Source organism: Astatotilapia calliptera, chromosome 9 (assembly GCF_964374335.1).
Source record: "Astatotilapia calliptera chromosome 9, fAstCal68.1, whole genome shotgun sequence".
In the NCBI taxonomy this organism is placed as follows: Eukaryota; Metazoa; Chordata; class Actinopteri; order Cichliformes; family Cichlidae; genus Astatotilapia; species Astatotilapia calliptera.
The window spans coordinates 18705806-18726165 of NC_137430.1; the positions used below are offsets into that span (position 1 = coordinate 18705806).

The 20360-nt window shown below is 40.5% G+C and overlaps 1 long non-coding RNA gene across 2 annotated transcripts in view; it reads left to right on the forward strand.

Annotated features, from left to right (window-relative positions):
* The first annotated feature begins 5253 nt into the window (after positions 1–5253).
* Positions 5254–20360, forward strand: part of LOC145430942 (uncharacterized) — a 36788-nt gene continuing 21681 nt past the window's right edge. For both annotated transcript variants that reach the window (XR_013911286.1, XR_013911285.1), the window contains exons 1-2: positions 5254–5443; positions 10573–10624. This is a non-coding gene — a long non-coding RNA (uncharacterized LOC145430942). The remainder of the gene's footprint in view (positions 5444–10572; positions 10625–20360) is intronic.

Genomic DNA, 20360 nt, shown 5'->3' on the forward strand with positions numbered 1-20360 from the left:
AAATGGGTGTGTATGTGTGTATATGCTCTCAGTGCTAATTCCAACGCAAACAAGAGGAAGCTTCTTCTAAGTAACTCAGCTCTGGTGTGCTCCAATGGTATGTCTCCAGTGGGGTCTACCAATGCCTCTTCAATTACATGGAAGTTTGGCCACCAAATCCCCTATAAAACAACCAGCGCATTGTGAGGAATATGAATTTTACGATTTTCCACACTAAAATCATCGGTTTTTATCTGAAAGTAGCTGCTTTGTGTAAGAATTTTCACTTCAGCAGGGCCTGGATGTTAACAATGCTCCATCAGTATGTTTGTCTCATACAGAGGCGCAGTCCTTATAGGAAAATAGCACCATTCTTTAAATGTATTTGACTGGATTGTGGCCTGCCATAGCAAAATGACTGATTGACTTTAAAATATATTCATCTGACTTAACTGATATCATCCCATCACATGGACTGGGCAAAAACTGACGAGGGTTGGGGTGGACTGCGCTGGCATGCTGCGGGCTTTGTTTGGTTGGAGCCCGTGGAGGTTAATTTAACTGCTGTTTCCCGGGTGACACCTTCAGTCTGTGACAGGCCTGCAAGGGCTGGGTGCTTGTGGCACTTTTCATGATACCCCACTGATCTGCAGTTGGGTCCAGTTCAGGTGCATCTCACCACAGTAAACTCCCTGAAGGCCCTGGTGACCTTCTTTTATGAGTGATTATGCTCATATTTACTGTAGTGATATTAAATAGTGACACGTGGTCGTTTAGCTTGTCAGCTGATGATTTTATATGTGAAATTTCAATAGGAAACAGACATAAGCTTGAGGCGTCGTGCCTATGTGTCTAAAAGCATTCCAGGAGCTATTTCCTTTTAATTAATACACATTAAGATGGGCTTACAGTAATTTTTAAAGTTGTCTTGCTTTGATATGATCAAAGTCATATTGCAGGGTCTGGCTGCGGAGAGTTTCTGCTTTGCTCTAAGCTGAAATATGACCACAGGCTGGCATACAGTATGTCAGTTTGTGCACCGTGCTGGAGACTGACGAGGGGGCTCACCCTCACAGATAGCCGGCTGTTGTCCTAAAACTGCAGCACATTGCCATTATTGCTCCAGGACAGAAAATCAGGGACAGCAAAGGACAATGAAGTACATTTGTCTACTGACAGCAACCCACTCTTAACAAACAAGCGCTGAAATTCAGAGGACTTCAGTCACACAAAGGAATTATGCAGATTTTTTTGTGTGGTGATACGCTACAGTGAAGGTTTTGAAGCATTACTTATGCAGGGGAGTGTTTCTACAGTCATTAGGTCAGCTATGCGCTTCAATAGTGCATCTTTGCTGAGGGAATCCAAACATTAGATTAGATGTAATTGAGAGAAATGAAGCCATGCTTCAAGCAGTTAAGCCTTTTGCATTAAAGCATACACTGAAATGCTCTTTGTTAATCTCTGATCAAGTGGGATACTACCTCTCATGAAGAGCTTAGTAATGCTCATTAAGGCATTACACAGTAAATGCCTGAATAATTATGAATTCCATTTTGCCTCCCTATATAATCACACAGTTTACCAAACAATGAATGGCATTAAAGTGAATGAACTTTTGGCTTCTAAAGGAGCATGACAAATGAGTGGTGACGTTACACATGTCAGTTTTTAATCCTGAACATACTCTTCACCCTCCTGGTCATGCAGTACATATGTCAGGGATAGGGACAACAGCCTCCTGCCAATGTCTCATACCAGGCTGAATCTGTTTGAATCAGACTCATGCATGAATGGACATTTGTGCACGCAGACTCTATTGCGCAGCATAGTGCTCTGATTATTTTTTAATATGACAATTTCCAGGCGCACACACGGATGCCTCTTTATAGGCACTTATTAGTGTTGATCACCGGCCCATGTGGTCACACAGCTTTTTTCCACGATCCTGCAGGATACTGTTGCTGTATTTTATAAAGGTGTGACATTGACACCATATGTCAGTGCTCCTAGAAGTCACACATTAAATGACAATGTCTATTACATGACAATGAATACCACCAACAGCCATCCCACCTAACATTTTGCCACATGCCATATTTTCCTATTATTCAGGATTAGAAACAGGTGTTTGTGTGTGCATGCATGTGTGTGTGTGTGTGAGTGTGCAGATGTATTAACACAGCCATCGAATGCCCTGAGTAGATCTGTATTTGTTTTTTTGACAAGTGGTCCTGTGTGCTATGTGTGTGCTTATGCGGGTATGTGTGCGTGACAGCTGAAGAAGAGGACTGTATTTGTGGAGGAACAGCATGGCTGCAGAGAGGAGTGGAGATCCTGAGGGAGGCCTAATGGTTCCACTCCTTCCTGCACAGAGATAAAGACTCATAATAAGCGTGTATGCTCACCATCTGGCCCTGTGCATGTGGCCCTTATGGAGGCGAAAGCAGCACAATCTGTAAACGATCAGGAGCCATGGCGCTCCCCCTAGAGAGGCCGCCATGCAATCAAGGTGACAGATGGCAGCACCACTGCTGTGGCCTCATGGAGGAGATCAAAATCACCTTCAATAAACTCTGACTGGAATGGGCACAAGCCCCTCAAAAAGTCAGTTTGTCAGTCAAACTGTGGCAGCTTGCTGAAACAGGGGGAACACACAGCGGTCCGTCCGTGCACCGCCTGATTTCCATATTTTCCATGTGACTGAGCCTGAACTGTGATCTTTCTCCAGTTGTCCTCTCGACTCGTGCCGGCGTGGGCAAGCTGGCTGCCAGGATGAGCAATGCTACTGGGGGAAAATTGAGAACATGATGCTGCTAATGTGGGACAATATCAGCCGATGGTGGTAGTAAGACATTAAATAACTGACTCGTAATCTATTTTTGACACGACAGGACCCCCTGTGATTTGCCTCTATGTGCTTATCTAACTATAGATTTACTCACACACAGGCAACCACACAAAGCCTGACACAACTGTGCAGCATATAATACAACTCATTGTTGTAAAATAGCCTTACAGTGCGAGGAGCATTTGTCCTGAATTTCTTCCCTCTGATATTTTTTTTGTTTAAGCATCCGATGAGGCAGCATGGTCCGGCCTCCGCACCTTGCCTGCATGTGCGTGTTTGTGTCCTGAGCATGGAGACAGAAAATGCTTGGGAATGCTATTTCACACATCCCCTTCATCTGATGTGCAGCTTCTGTCAGTGATGTGAGAAAAACAGCCTGACTCTCCAAGCTTTTTTTGCACCAGTGCAAAAGTTCAAAATTGAAAGCCATCTGTTCAAAAAAAAAAAAAAAAAAACTAATCTAGGCAGAGAGAGCTGCTTCCAAGGCGGCCCTGATTGGATACGTTTCTTGTCTTTGAACTCCCTGCCACACGGTTCACAATCAGCTCAGGATATTGTCATTTGCAAAAATGTTGGGCAAATACAAACACAGTAAGTCTTTCCATTAGTACTAAATTTTTCTGCTATGCTTTTTGAACTTTGCTTTTAAACATTGCTCTGCCTTTATCTTATAAATTCAGCTGTGGGCATTTTTATTGTACATAGTATATCTGGATTCGGGGTCCTAACCATCTTCACTCTTTAGTTCTAATAAAATGTGAGGCCTTAAGTACTTTCACAGAAAATCAATTGTCCTCTCTTCCACTGCTGCCCTTAAGCACTCACTTAGTTAATTGCCGCACTTATTTGATTAATTGGATGTGTTCCATTGTAGTCTCTCTTTACCTCCTATGTTTTATAGAGGTGTTTCAGAGTACTCTTAATCATCCACTTTTAAACATCTTACCAATGTTAAATATGTGCACTTTAACTAATAATTAGATCAATTACACTAATTAGTTTCATAAGTTGAACTGTAAAACACTGAAGTGGCTTTTATGTCTCATATATAGAGTGTGCTATCTTTGTGACTACAGTTTTAAATCTGCGACCTGTGGCTGGTTTGGACGTTGTATGAGAACATCAGAGCTCTCATCAGGTCGTCACGCTTTAGGTTAAAATAATAGTACTTAAAATTAAGCTAATCTCAGTTGGTTTTATTTTGCTGATAAATATCAGATGTAAGATTATAGTCCATAAAGCAGAATTATGTCTGATACTGTTGATGTGCTTCAAACTGACTCCTACGTAGCTAAGTTCTAACTATGGCTCTGTATAGTAACCAGTTATCGATCCCTTATTTATTCCATAATTTATTCCAACATCTCTGCACCATTGCAGAGATGTTGCTATTGTCTGTACTGAAAAAGAAAAAGACTGAAAAAGACAGCCTTAAAATAGGTACACTTTTTAGTTTTGCAATTAATTGTAACACAAAGTGACAAACCTTTTAATTTATTTACTCGTTTTTCAGATATAGAAATCAGTAAGTTTAAAAGTAAACACCACCTACTGGCTATTTGTTTAAAATGTGAATTTGAACAAGTGAAAGTTATTGTGAAATTAGGAGATTTACAGCGTTTTAATAACGTAGCCTTTAATAAAGCCACATAAAAGGCCGAGAACAGATTCCACACTCCTCTGACTCTATTTTAAACTGAAGTATCATTGATATTGTAAAAAAAAGACCAGATGTTCCCTGTATCTTTAAAAAATTAACAATCTTTATGTGCAATATTTTCCAAAATGTCATTTGCATAATAGTGAGCAGATGAAACATCGGTATCAAACTGACTGTAAACTTCTCTCCATTCTAAGTCTAGATGCATGCTTTATTATTCAGGTGAGGACAGTTTGTTGCTAGTTCTGATCTAACAACTCTGTGCCTCACTCAGAGTCATAGGAATCAATGATCATGACAAAGGTATATCTTTGGACTGCCAGGACTACAGTGTTTCTGAGATTAGTTTTAGCAGGCAACACACTGAAGCCATAATTCCTTGGGATGGCTGTTGGTGTATGGCATAACACAAACCATTTAGCCAACAAAGACACAAAAATTATCTCTGCCTTTACATGCCGAGCTGCAAAAACATATCTCATACTCAGGGGTTTGGTTTTTTTAAGGACCAGTGAGATAACAATCACCTCTTGATAAACATTTGGCTTTAACTTGCTAGTAAAATCAAAGCTATTACCTTTAGCTTTTTAATAAGTGTCCTTTTTTTAATGACTAATATTGTGTGAACTTTTAATACAAAAACAACAACATTAAAAATAACTCTGACCTATGAAAATAGCAGACAGATGATAAAAAACCAAAAATAGCAAAATTAAATTTTACCAATCCTTCCACGTTTTCTTTTGAGGGTCTGGGAGTGGGCGGGGCTTGTTAATTAGCTCACCGTTTAGCCAGAGCAGAGCCGTTTTAATCTTTTAATTTTCTGAACTTCTGGTTGGAATAAGTTTAGAAAAATGTCCCTTAACAGCACACGTTTTTATTTTTGTGTTTTTGTGTTTTTTCTGCAACATGATAAAGTCCCGCTTAGTTACAGCAAATACCAGGCAGTCCAGGTAAGCCAAGTTTCGACTATACACCGCTGTCGTTCTCACGCCTGCTTCAAACGTGTATCTCAGATAAACACCCTTCTTTTTTGTCAAGACTAATACACATTTAGATTTTTTTCCTATTAAATACAACCTCCCGTTCTTCTCGCCTCTTTTTACGCATATGTCTCATTTAAAGTGGAGCCCATATTGTATAAAAACATTACTGTACTGTCCTTGAGCTTCTGGCAAGTCATGCGACGCCACGTGTTTATCGTTGTAAACGAAGGGTTGCTCTTTTGATGCTGTAAGCATTTTACTTGACATTTCTCAGAGTTCTCGTTTATTCTGCAGTGTTTCTGCTATACTTTAGTTTCATGAAATAATGCATTTTGCACAAGGAGTACAGTTATGTGCATGTCTATTACCTTCTTCTGTAGGTACTGCTGAGTATTTTGCATGATGACAAGAGGCTGTAAAACATAAAGAAGCTCATGTTTCCTAAGGCCTTGGTTGATCAGAGGCTCATGCCTCACATCCTGTAAGCCCCCCTATGAAAATGCAAGTGTTTTTGGTTGGATCTAACAATATGCAAAATAGTCTTCCACCTCCTTCTCCACTTGCTTGCCTGAAGTCCACTCCCACAATGCCTTTGGGCACAACCCCCTCTCACTTATATGTTTTCTTGTTACATGGAGGGAGCAACTCTGCTGGTTGCAGGTCCACACTGCTGAAATTTGTGTGTTTTGTGACTCACAGTTTTTTGTGAATCAGGAGGATTGGACAGGGAACTGTCTTCAAGAAGTCATAAAAGAAAAAGTCAGAGCACTTTGAAAAAATCCACAGTGCCTGGAGCACATTGGACACTGGCAGGTGCTTTCTGTTAAAACTAAACAAAACTAAACACAACATTTAGATTAATACTTGTTTGGGAGTTTTGTTTGTACTTGAAATAGTAGAACGAGTGAAGTTAATATGATCATTGTGGGTCTGCTTCACTCTGTGTGTGTGTCTCACAGTGAGCTCTGCAGATGAGCAGAGGATTAACAGGCACGCGTGCACACAGTGAAACAGAGTCAATGAGAGCAGCAAACCAGCAGCAAAGACTCTCACGCTGAGCTGAAGTGAAAAGATAGAGCAAAGACAACATCCTTTGATTTGACTGGTGTTGTCAGCAGCTAATAATGTGTTGCCCATGTTAGATGAACCTTGTTCTGTAATTGCCAGCTCTGACAAGTTGGCCTTGCCCCTCATGTTGTCAGGATTTGATCCACTAGTTTGATACTGTGAAACCCTATCTGTCTTTTTAAGTGTTTTTTTGGGGGGGCTGTCTTTGGTGCAGCCTTGACTGTAGTGTTCACTGCTTGTTTCTCTCAGGATGTGTCATTAAAAACCCCCAACAACAACAAAAAAGCATGAGAATATGTTAACATGTTAAGAGTGTGGAGGCAATCCTTAAGAGAAATGTTCAGTAACTGCCAGCTGGGTTTGTTTCAGCAGGCGATCCACTTGACCTCAGAGCAGGAGCAGTGTTGGTGCTAGCAGATTAATAAAGCAAAGTATCATCAGCTGCAGCGGTAGCTAATAGGCCTTTCTCAAACCAGACATTTTGTCTGCTTTGGGGAGACCATAGGTGGGATTAATGATGGCTCAGTTGCATTAAGTGTCCCTGTCAGCCATGACAGTTAACCAGCATGCGCAAAAGCATGACCTCCTCTAAGTAGAACGCAGCCCTCATTAATAGACCCGAGGTTTCCCTACTGTGACAAAATGTCTGGCATGAAATAGATCAGCGCAACCCCTAGACGGTACATAAGGCTACAGTGCAACACAGCCACTGATACATGCGCTAACGATGAAGCCAGGACTTGTTTTCCTTTGCGATTGTGTCTGAACCCTGTCTGGCTTTCAGAACCACACATTCCCTTCAAGATTTAGTGACAGAATGTAAAGAAGGGGCAACTGGGTTAAACCTTAGTGTGAGTTTTGGCTTTGAGGCCGTCTTATGATTGGCTTAAATCACACTGATTCATGAGTGAGCTCGCACATTTCCCATCGCTTTGTCAGATGAGGATTTTAATTTGAGCATCACCTGATGGATGCTAGTAATTTATGCTGATTAGAAATAAAGCGTCATATTTTCCTTTATCTTCCCCCACCCATCTCAACAGAAGAAGACTTTTTTTTTTTCCAGAACGGTACAGGGAGAGCACTTGATTAGTTGTAATGTGACCGCTGTACCCCACAGGCTGAAATTTATGTCCTCCATTTGAAGTGTGGCTGCGCGTTCTGTATACATCAGGTTTGTTAATGAAATTTGTCGCCAGGAGGGAGTCGGTGGTGGCGGTCGTTGGGCGCTTTGGCACATAATCGTGTGAAATCTAACCTTTCAAACATCAAGTCAGCACAACTTTAATTGTAGCATTAATATTATCCACATCAAAACATTACACAGTGTATTACTTTATGGATTATTGCTGTCAGACTGTTGCAGAAGGAATTAAATTACCAGTGTTTTATTTAATAATTTCCCTGTTTGCTTTAAATGCTACACAGCCACGTTAGGAAAAACCGTTTGTTCACAGGGGCCACATCAGGAGTGTCACAGTGTGGCAGCACTACCTGTGCACTGTGTGTGTGTGGATGAGTGGTAAAGTGAGGTCAGTACTACTCTGCTCTAACATGTGGACCTGTGTATGCTGCTGTCCTCTCCATCCTGTCTGTGAGTGCATGACTGACAGGTGTCAGGCTTGTCATAGCAATCCAGGCTGCTGTGGGTGAGATGTTTGGGGAGAGTGAGAGATGGAGGCAGTGGAGGAGAGGGATGGCGAGAGAGTCTGTCATTTCACTCAGGCTTTTCTCTTTTATGACACGCATCCTCAACCCCGTATTGTCTATCAGTATCAGCAGATGACTGACAAAGGAACTGCTCAGCTACAGACAGATACACATCGTGACTGTGTTTATGCCTGCGTGTGTGTGTGTGTCTTTGAACTTTCATGGATGAATGCAGGAGTTGACGCATTAAAAACAATGGCATGCCCTCACTTTGCGAGATCAGCATATCCTCACATCCTCGCAGTTATGATGAGACCTTGCAGTATGTGCACAAAACACCAAACAACTGTCCCTGCTGCCTTTCTGCTGCCTTCACCCCTTTGCACTTGCTTCAGCCTGACCATCAAAATGCTGACTGCTTTCCAAAAACTTGATTTCACAAATGGAAAAACAGCATCTGCTTTCCTACAGCTTCACATATGGCAGCCATAGCTTGCTCATATTAACTGAAGCAGGTAAGCAGGGTAGGGGGTTGGCCCCTGGGGACCTTGAATAGAGGGCCTGGCCCTGGAGACTGTAGGGCCACTCTGCAGCAAGGACCCACGCTTGTCCAGAGCCAGATGAACCTGCATATGAAATGAGGCCACAGAGAGCTGGCGACCATGAACATGGAGAAAAGTGGAGGTTGTGCATCTGCTATGGTTATTTTAGTAAATAACCAGAGAATATAGATTCACTCATTAGCAAATTTAATTTAGATTTGCACACCTATCATTCCCACATAAAGATTGTTTGCACAGAAGTAAAGCCACTAATATTTATGAAAATATTAGTGGCTTTAAATCTTTTAAACCCAGCATCTGTGACAGGATAGGATAGATTGTAAAATCACTCCTCAAAGAATCCTGTGCTTTATTTATGGAGCCATAATCTTCAAGCTCATGCTATATTAAAAAGATTTGAAGCTAGCTGCTGAAACATAAAGTGATCAGGAAACTGTTTACTGAGGTCATAAAACAGATAAACATTAGAGTCATTCTCTCCTAGACAGTCGAACTTATTTTTGCAACTAGAGGAATAGCATCCTCCACTCGTGAGTTTGAGGAATTTCTGCATTGGCTTCTCTTTTCAGCTCCAGAAGCAGCATCCATCTTTAATATACAGTCTGTTGTTTGAAGGTTTTTCATGTCATTGTAAGATCAGGGCTTTTAAAAAAACATGTTGTCCTTGTAGTATAGTGCCCTTGCAGACATTTCATAATAAAACAACTAACATATTTTGAAAAATTAGCATGTTGGCTGTGTTTGTGCTCTGACTGATGTTATGGTTCGGTCAGTTAGGTTAGATGCAGATGTTTATAAAGGTGCTGTCAAACTGGACCTATGAAATCATCCAAATTTAATCAGATTAAATTAAATTTGATTCAGGAAGTCTTCTTTGTTTCTTTTCCGTTTTTATTTATTTATTTTTGCGTGGTGAAATCATGCCAGCTGCACAGAGGAAGGTTTGGCTGTATTGAGTGCAAGGACGTTGACAGAGGTCAGTAACAGTGTTTGAAGCTGTTTAATTAACAGCTAGCTTTGTGAAAAGCTGCTTCCAACCTGCTAGCCACACTAAATGCTCGTAGTTTATGGCTATGTTTACAACCTGGGCTGGTTTCTGGCGTCCGCTGCTTTTTTGCCAAGCCACATGACTAAAGTTGTTAGGCAAATTTTAACTGTTGCACTTGCTCTAATGTAACCAATTCTGTTTTATGTGTAGTTGTCATTTAGTTGTCAGGAGTCTCGTCTCCCTTCCCTCTGGTCTGCTCTGGTCTCCCAGTGGCCTTACCGGTGATTGCAGTGTGACAGATCGTCCTTGGGGAGTAGGGAGCACCGTTTATAACCCTTTTTGGTGTCAGTGCCTCCTGTCTGCTGTAATTTCCACCTAACTGCTTTACCTGAAACACTTGCCCCGCGCTCACCTAAACTATGCAGATATTGGAGATCTATTATGCACATAGGGTTAATAAGATATGGCAGAGGGAGTGGTGGCAGAAAAATAAATTTTTCGCCCAGGATTCAGGATTCCAACTTTTATGCATATCTTATTGTCTTACATGTGCTCTCAGACCCATGAATTGTAGATTAAATAATGTGGTGAAATCATTACCAGTATCTGCCTGTAGGCCACCCAGAGTAGAAATTTGTAATGATTGCTAATTGCCTTGTTAGTATGAAAACAAAGCAGCATTTTTTTTCTCATGCTGAAGGGCTAAATTACCAGGAAACAAACAAGTGGAGGGGAACATGTGAATAAGGATGTTTTTACATGAGCATCTGTGGATACAGCTGCTGCTTGCTCTGACCATCCTGCCTTCTCCTCTCTGCTTCTCTCAGGCTCAAACAAACAAAGCCAAACAAGACAGCATCCTCATGTGCCTGTTTTTGGGTAAGTGTTGTAATCTACTGGCTGAGTTTTTTATGACATCAGTTCGTGGCTTTTTTCTTCTTCTGGTGAGCAGATAAAATCCGTCACAATGTACCAGGGTAGCAAGTCTCCTCTGTTTTATGGGTTTGCTTTTATGTTTAGAGCAAGTATAGTGCAATGTTACCACTACTGTATCTTCTGCTAATGATTGAGGCAAACAGCACCCTGGGTGTTTCTTTCCTCTTCAGTGAATCACAATTTCTGCTCTGATTAAACACACTTGCTTGTTTCCACTGTGTATTACCCCAAATCTTCCCTGTGCCTTTCTTCATCCCAAGAGAACTGTGTTTACCTCGGCAGTCACCTGCTACTGCGGGAGGCAGAATGAGATTCAGGGGCCTTTTGTCCCAATCAGCTTTTCCTATCAGGCTAAATGCTCCCCAGAGACCGGGCTTATTACCTGACACAATTCCCAGAGTAGATAAATAGCTGCCCATGTCACGAGTCGAACCCTGCTTGTGGGGGCTGGGGGTGTGAGTAGTAGACAGACAGCTTGGGGCCCCAAGAGATGAAAGGAGCCCACAGCCTTATTGACATTTTAATCAAAAACAGTTAGCACTGAATCAGACTGTTTGCAGGCAGCGAAGCAGGGAGGCTTTTCATCCGGGCCTGTTGAAAATATGCAAGGATTGAAATGCAGACCTTGCTGACATACAATTTACCTGCTGTCAGTCTGTATGGGCCTGTTTTATCATGAGGGCTTGTTGTGATGTCTCCCACACCAACTCTCCCTACTCACCCACCCCTTGCATCTCCTGCCACCTGTTTTAACCTCAGCTACGTAAAGCTGCACGCTTGAGTGTTAAATCTGCGTGCAGTTGTCTTTCAGGCTGATGAGTCTGTGGAGAAGTATTCTGAGGCCATCATTTTTTAACTATAGCAAAATCCCGTGATCACAGTCTCTGAGGACAGCATCATTTGAAGGCTCTGCTTTGCAAAGAGATCACAGAGGTTCTTGGAGTTATTTGGCTGATTATGTCTGAGTGCTTGGACGCCTGCTATAACCTTTTTCACACATTTGACATATTACTGATAGCATTAATAATGGCTCGGTTGTACTCAAGCGGTACTCTAAGCCATGAAAATGTGATAGTGACTCAGCGTCAACTTATAATAACCTATGAAAATTGTTTTTGCATACTTGAGTTGGTAACGGGGTGTAATTCTCATATCTTTAAAATATCGGGCTGAGCACAGGTCTGATAAGAATGAGTGTGACATTTGTGTGCACATATATGAGTCACTTCATTAACAACAGCAGTGTTTGTTGTAACATGAACTCTGTATTGGTCCTGCACTCTGTATCATCTGTATTGATGTTTATTGGTTCCATGGTCAAAAGTAGCCTTCTGGCTGGAACATCCACAGTACTGAGCTAGAGTGAAACGTGGGCTTTATCTTTGACTTGTAGTTTGTCTATTGTTTATTAGTAAAAAAGTAACAAAGTTTCATGCCATCTCCTCCTTTCCATTAATCCTGATGTGCATAATAGAGAAATTTACACTGGGACAGGTTAACATTAGTAATAGTGCGCTTGTGGTAATGAGGCTGCAACAGAAGGCCAAAGGAATGAAAAGCGCGTTCAGTTAGAGATTTGACTTGAACTACTTCCAGATAAAACCTGGTTCAATATAATTCAGTGCATTGGAGTCACATGTCTCCTCATTTATTGGTTCTTTATATCAGTGCTGACAAATTGCAAAACAAAAGATGACAGATGAAGCCGACATAATAGATGAAGTTAATTCAAAATGTTAAATTTCTATTTAATATCTTTCCACTAGAATGTTAAATACATGTCCCCAAGAGATATCAGTGTAAGTCTGGGAAGCAATTATTAGGCTAAAAAAACCAAAAAAACTCAGAGAGCAAAGATTTGAACAATCTGGTGCATTGCTGCCAGCTCAGGACATTCAAAATTTCTGAAAGACAACAGAAGAAAACTAAAGCGCATGATGACAGAATTATTTCCATGGTTAAGAAAAACAACCTCACAAAAATATGACCAAGTGAAGAAGACCCTCAAGGAGGAAGGCATACTGTTGTGATGCTCTGCAATCAAACAATGTTTTCCTGAATATAAATACAGAGCTTTTACAACAAGGTGCAAACCACTAGCTACACTCAAGACGAGGAAGGCCAAATTAGACTTTACCAGAAAACATCTAAAAAAAGTCTCCATGGTACTGAAAATCTTTTTGAATAGACGAAACCAAGATCAACTCGTACGAGAATAACAGGAGGAGAAAAGTGGGGAGAAGGAGAGAAACACTTCATGATACCATATACCACATTATCCTTTAAACATGCTGGACGCATTGTTGTGACATAGGTATAAAGGGCTGCCAGTGGAGCCAGGTCTCTGATTGGTCAAAGCTTCAGAGTGCCAGTGGATAATTACCTAAAGCATACTGCAGAAGCAACTCACCTGCTCTCAACTCATTGAAGAAGCATCAGGTTTTGTCCATAGGCTCTATGCTTCAAGCAGTCATTGACTGCTTATATAAAAAAAGATGTGCGATTAAGTTTGAGTATAAAATGACTGCAACTCTCAAATAGTTGTTCTTTTGTCATATCTTGAATGATTTAAAATCCAGAGATTTTGGTGTGCAGAGACGAAACAACAAAAATTGTTTATATCCAACAAATCGTGAGCCTTAAGCTGAAGTTGATAGGCAAGTGGAGGGGAAGTAAGTTTAGCAGAGATGTAATTTCCAAGTTTCATGTGATTTTGTTTTTTTAGTTGTTTTTTTTTTACCTTAAACTGTTTTGAGAGTATGAAACATTTATACAGTCAATAAATTAAGAATGCAGCCTTATAGAAATGTATTTCTCTTGGGATAATGTGTGAGCATATTTTCTGTGTATGTCCATTTTTACTTTATAGTTTACATCACCATATGAAATATTTATCATAAAATCCTGCTGTTTACCGAGTGGACACCTTCCAGCAGTTCCCCTCAGTCATGTCGGATCTCTCCCTCAGTATTAGAACATTAAAGGCCAGCAATCTCAAACATTTGCATTTCTGTTATTTTTCATTTTGCACGCTTTAGTCCGACTCTGAAATTGCAGCGAACAATTTTCCACAGTCAGAGCTACACAACTAATTGTTAAAGACACTCCACTGAGTTTTAAAGATGTTGTCACAGACTTTTCATCAGACATTAACACGTGCACTGATGATTTCATGCAACGCGCTCTTAACATCGAGCTTTTAATGATGCTCAAAAAAAAAAAAACCTTTAAAACTAATCATGAATTACTGAATGATAATGGGAGGAGGGAGAGCAGGAAAAGGCTCTGCTCCCCGACCGGTCATAAGTTGATCATCTTAAGCTCCGAGCTGCAGGTAGGCGGTGACAGCTGCTTAATTTGGTTTTGTCACCAGGGTGACTTAATCCTGTAGCGGGCCCCGGTGACAACGGCCTCACAGACGGCTGAGAGACGGAACGGCACTCTGGTTGCCCGTTTACAGATGCAGCAATAGACACCAAGGTCACTTTAATTAACTGCCAAATTACAATTTAAACGATAATACTAATCACTCACTTTTGCAGTAGCAAGAAGCCACTGGCTGTCACGATAATTTAAGGCTGTGGGGGAAAATGGACATTTCCACCTCTGCCTCTCAGTAGGCCTGAGTCTGTGCTGCCATGTTTTCATTTGCTCTCTGTGTGGCTTTCAGATCACGAGCAGGGTGACCTAACTTGTCTCTGCGGCTTTTTATTACTTTTGAGTCTTCATCACTTTCTGTGCCTGTCTTAGTTTTTCTCTCCCGATGAATTTGCCGTCTTTCTCTTTCTTTCTACATAAAAATCTTTTTGCTTCTCTCTTCCTCAAAATTCTCAAACTGAAATAGGTGGTACTCGGCGACGTCCTCCCCTGTGTTTATAGTTTTAACTAATTACATCAAATCAAAATGCTTAATCACTCAGTGCCTCAGATGGACACCTAACACTGCCTCCATCTCTGTTCATCCACTTAAAGATAAACTTATCTATTTTTTAACACTGTTTTCTTAACAGGGCGTTTGAATTTTATGACTATCTAGACATCTACTAGTACTAGGTCCTTCTTAATTTTTAAGGTACTATGTTTCTGTTAATATGGACGCTCGGGGTCTAAAGAATGATGCTTAAAGATAAGAGAGCGCACCATCACAAATTTTGATGAAACTGGATTTTTCTAAAAAGCCCTAGCTCTCCTCCTGCACGTCTGCTTTTCTCTGCTGCACTAATAACCCTGTGAGGTTTAAATCATCATATGTGCAAACCCTAACCCTACTCCTACCCTGCACTTTGGGAAAGTTGCACCAACTATTGCTAGCAAATGGTGCTTTGCAATATCAAAGTAAAACAAATACCTGAATCCCAAATATCTAAAGTTAGTATGATCTAAAATATCATACTAAATGTGATTCAGAGCATTTTTATGTATCATGATTGTTATTTTGTTGAACGCAATCCACATAATGGCACTGTTAGTTTGAAGTCCACACTTTTGACACAAGTTAAAATTAAGAGTCAGTGAGGCTGCATCTTGCTGCTAGGTCACTTTAAATCCTTGTCCCCCTCCACTGATTTTCTCTAATCAGCAAATCAACCCAGATACTCCTTGTTTTGTAGTCTTAACCTTTCTTTTGGCATAGGCTCATCATGAAGCCTCCATGGGCAGTGTATATACTAGGTAAGCTCCAGACTATGGGATATTTATTCAGGCCAACCTCCACCCCATTACAGTTACTGCCCATCTGCCACAGCTGCCACTCAGAGCCCTCCTAAAGGTTACTCATTTACATACGGGGAGGAAAAAGCCTCCACTGATAACAGAGTTTCAATCAATCAATGATTCATGATTAGTCCCATGTAAAATCTCAGCAGTGGGTTAAAACTCTGCCTGCTTGCCTCGTTGCCACTTTTCAAATGAGCTCCTGGAATGCCATGACAAGTAACTGGAAACAACTGAATGGAAAAATTCATAATATCTTAGATAAATTATGACGGGGTGCCTAAAATTGATTTATTATTGTGATCGTTAGCCATATGGCACAGACTGCTTTGCTCCCCCCCAGCACCCAAAAATCGGTGATTACAGGGCTAGGTCAGTTCAACCTTTACCATTCTGCAAATGAATCTCAGTCTAGTCAGAAACAAAGGACAACAGAAATGTGAGAGTTTGGGGAGTCACAATGAGAAGTGCACAGATACAGATATAAAATATATTTCATCAAATTGCAAATAGTAGTTCACAAAATAATGTCACCTTCATTCAAGAGCCATTTTTGGCTGGAAAACCTAATCTTACTAACTTGCATAGTTACATCTCTTACTTACCTACTAGGCCTACACTTCCTTACATCCAGATTATAAAGATAGACAATTATGCAAAATTATAGATTATATTTTTGAACATGATTGTCATGTGCATTTTGCATCTGTTGCATTTTTGCAAATATTTACAGGTTGTCAATCCTCTCTTCCACACTGAAGGCAAAGGATTAACAAACTAAAACACCAAAAAAAAGGTTGCGGTGGTCAGACTGCACCCACAGGCAGTTTAAACCTTCTGAGGAACATTTCTGCCATCACCATTGGCTACAAAACCAGATATGATCATTGGCTAAAGACTTGAGCCACACTTAAGTCACTCGTTAGTCACCCATTAGCCAATGGGTGTCCGCTTTCACGACACAGATAATTCTCCATTTTGAAGCACAGGTTGACCAAATTTCATAAAATATTCATAGTTTGAATTCTGTATGACCCAAATGAGTTACTGTGCCCATAAAGCCAACAGGAAAGTGTTTACAAAGGTCAGGACAGAAAGATGTTTCCCACTGACATCTGTTGGGACCAAAAGGTTTTTAGCCATCGCTATCTGGTGGTCTTTATCTAGAATGCAGGTCAAAGGTGTTTCCATTCTGTCTTTGTTTTTATGCTTTGGAATCTATATCCATATTTTAATACTGTCTCTGGACTTACCAAGCAATCCTTCAGTTGGTAGTTACTTTTTTTCCATTGTGTAGCCAAGATGGTGAACATTGAGGGTAAGAAGTGTACAGCATCAATTTTTTGATACCCGCTTTTGTTTTTAAGCGTGAATGCACTCAAATTAGCAAGTTTAAATATGGATCAGTGAGATTTAAGACACAGCAGTTACACTGAATTAACAAAATTGTTTTCAGGTAATGAACAGATACTGGGATATATTAGCATTCACTAGGAGTCATACTTCAAGTCACTCTGTGAATGTAGATGTTAAAATATTCACCCTACTTTTATTTTAGAATTTGTCTTAGAGGTTTTTGGTGCTTTCCAAATTATTTATATGGTTGACATACTAACACACCAATTACTGATCAATTTTCTTTCAGTTAATTAAATTATAAGTCAATTATTATTGTACCAACAGGGATATAGTTTGATGTTTTGTTATGCGTGAAAGTCTTGAACCGCCCCTAATGTTTTTATGTGTTGCTAGGAAAATGGGAAATAGGTGGAGCGACTTTTGAAATGGGAAATAAATGGAATAAATGGAAATATAATATATTAGGCAAAAGTTGGTGCAGTTCTAATTAGCTTGAAAGTAGATGTGTAGGCACGAGTCTGGTTGAGTTGGGTATCTTTTTATGCTTGAATGATTCAGGTCACGATAAAGTGGCTTTTTAAACAAACAAAGACCACTCCTATGAAAACGGTAAGGCACAAGGACTGAACGGAAAATGAGTGAAAAAAGCCAGAAAGTCTGGCTACATGGAAGCAAAGTATGAAGCATGAAGATGATATTTGAATAACGTCCGTCTTTGTCTTTATCTTTGTGTTGAATCTTTTATGTTCTTATGAATTTGCCCTCTTGAATCATCACCCCTCATACTGCACAGACAAAAGTCAAACCTTTAGGAAGAAATGTCCTGTTTGTAATTATTTTCATGTGACCTGCCAACATTTACATTACCATCGCCGTGTCATAATAATTGCCTGCCCCTCCCATTTGCTCAGGGCAGTGTTGTATTAGATTGTAATCTTCAACACTGTTTCCTGACACAAACTTGATGTGTCACCGTGATTGGCATGGAGGAGATGACATGACAGAGCTGGTTTTGGGAAACTGACAGATAGTTGGCAGGTTAAGGCTCCCCTGTTGGGCGCTGCGCTGCCTCAGGACAGTCACCTGTCAACTCAGGTGAAGGCTCGTCATAGCTGATGACTGGGAGCAGCAGAGTGGATATAATGGGATGAGCAGACTGACACAGACGTAGTGAAGGACTCCCTTTGTCTGTTGGCGAAGGAGGAGACCTTGCTTCAGTCAAGTGTGCCGCCATGCTGAATTAAGAGTATGAAGAGTTTTAGCACTGTATGTGATGTGTTGGCAATTATGTTCTGAGTGCACAATCGATCCAAGTTATGCTCAGACCCGTGAGGTAGAGTGTTTATAGTCTGCTGCACATCTATTTGTTACACTAACTGAATAACACTGCAGTTATTTTGATAGATACAGCAGCAGTTTGTTTTCTGTCAGGTATTTATCATTGTATATGTTCACCTAACTTTTTATATGATAGATATAAATACAAATAACTTTTACCAATGTTGTCAAGGTGATTGTAAGTTGAAGTGCTCGGGTCTTTCTTCACGAACCATCACCTAGTGAAAAAACGGTGTGCAATTTTCTTTTTTTCTTTTCTTTTCTTTTGTGTAAGGGGGCGGGGAAGAGTGTCGACCCGATCACTGTTGCCATTTTTGTTCAAGTTCCTCAAAAGACCGTCCTGCCAAGCACAGGGGGACCATGTGTCCATCAAAGTCAGGCTGATATGAGATGTGAGGGTGAGGCCTCCACGAGAGATGGAAGGATGGGACTGACTCATGCAGAAGCTCAGGAATCAGGATGTCACTCTCAGCACAGCACACTGCCATAGTGCATCAGCCCACACTGATCCTATGGAGAAACTCCTGGATCAAGTGCAGTATTTACCAGTGTCAGGTGCTGACAGGTTACCATTTATTCAGGAGGTATTTCAAACAGTTCTTAATTAAGACACCCCAGAGATGATTTAAAACACTGTTAAATCTGCATTTCATAGCATAGCATCAACTACAATTTCTTATAGAAATAGACTATTAGAATCTGAGTTTGAAATACAAAATAAAACGAATAAAATGTAAGTAACTTCAACTGTAAAAAATAAACATAAATCATCCCATTTGTCCTAAAGAACCTTTACTGTAAAAATGATCCTTGTCAAAGAAAATTATCGCATGTCGTTTTTTGCAAGTTGCATTTATAAATTGGGCAATTAATAGTAAATCCTGTATGAGCTAAACAAACTAATGAGCTAGAAAAATAGCTTTTCAGTGTAACTTAAACTTGTGTGGTGTTGATGACCTTTTGTAGTTCTTTTAAAGATATTTTTTGATTTTTTTGATGATGTGTGTTGCAGGTCTCACATTTCCCCCTCATTGACAGCACAGCATACTAAACCAGCTGGCGCTCACGTGCCCACCGTCCACCTTTTCTGTATTAGCAGCTCGAGCAGTTCTATATCTCGCTATCCGATGATTTCAGTCCCAGAGGCCCTGAGTGTCCATAAGTGTGTCCTCCGAGCCGCTGTGAAGACGATCAGCGGCAGGAGCAGTGTTTAGTAATCTGGATATAATCTGTGTAACCTGCTCAGATTATCCATCTTAATGGGTAGATACAGACCTGCATCACTGAACTGCTGCTTCACTGTACCCTTTGTGAAGGTGTCTAGATCTAAAAAGTCATGAGTCACACTAACCCCAAGCTTTCAGGTCTAACCTTGCTTCCTCTTACTGATTGATCAGTATATCATAAATTACGAATTAAGTCATATTAAGTCATTTAGTAACCAAGACAGTTGTACATCAGTGACCCTTTATTTACCTGGTGGGCCTATTTTACAAGCACTCTTTAAATGGCTGTTACTCCACTGCCGTTTGTGCTAGAGGCCAAATTCAAACAGTTTGGGAAAGAAGGCGACCTTTACGGGCATTTTCAGTGTGTCACAGCAGCACAAGGTATTTGTAAGGTATTGCTATGTGTACACAGACAGAAAGAATTGGCTCTGGATAGATTTTACCATGTGTGCTTCACATTACTTTGTTCCTCAACCAGTTTTGGGCTGGAGGAAAAAAAATCAAATGGTTCCTGAAAGATGAGAATTACATGTTTTCCTTTTACAGTCAGAATTACAGAGTAAGTCCATCAGGTCTGTGGGAAACTTGGCCGATGGAGGGTTAAGGGATTTCTCAAAAACAAATTAATTGTGGATTAATTTGTGCGACTCCTTGCTAGCTTTTTTAACATTGTGGCCTCCAGGTAGCAAAACAATAATATATGCAGCAGGCAGAAAATACAGCAGTAATCAGAGGTAATTGTGTGGTAATTATTACAGATCGCGTTGTGAAAAGTATGTTTTCTTTTTTAAAAAAAAAAAAAAAAAGAAAAGTATGTTTTCATCTGTTCTCTGTCATCCCGTATTGCTGCAGGTGATTTTTCATTCCTAGGTCCTTTGGTCAGGGGCAAGCTTCAAAGAGGACACCTGCATTGTAAATATTGAGATAGGCACTTTTTCTATTGTTTGTAGGAGCTCCTGAACAAATGTAGCTAAACCCAGCCAAAGGGAATCACGGTTCTCATTAGAGCGCATAAAGGTGTGGCCATATTTTGCTTTTCC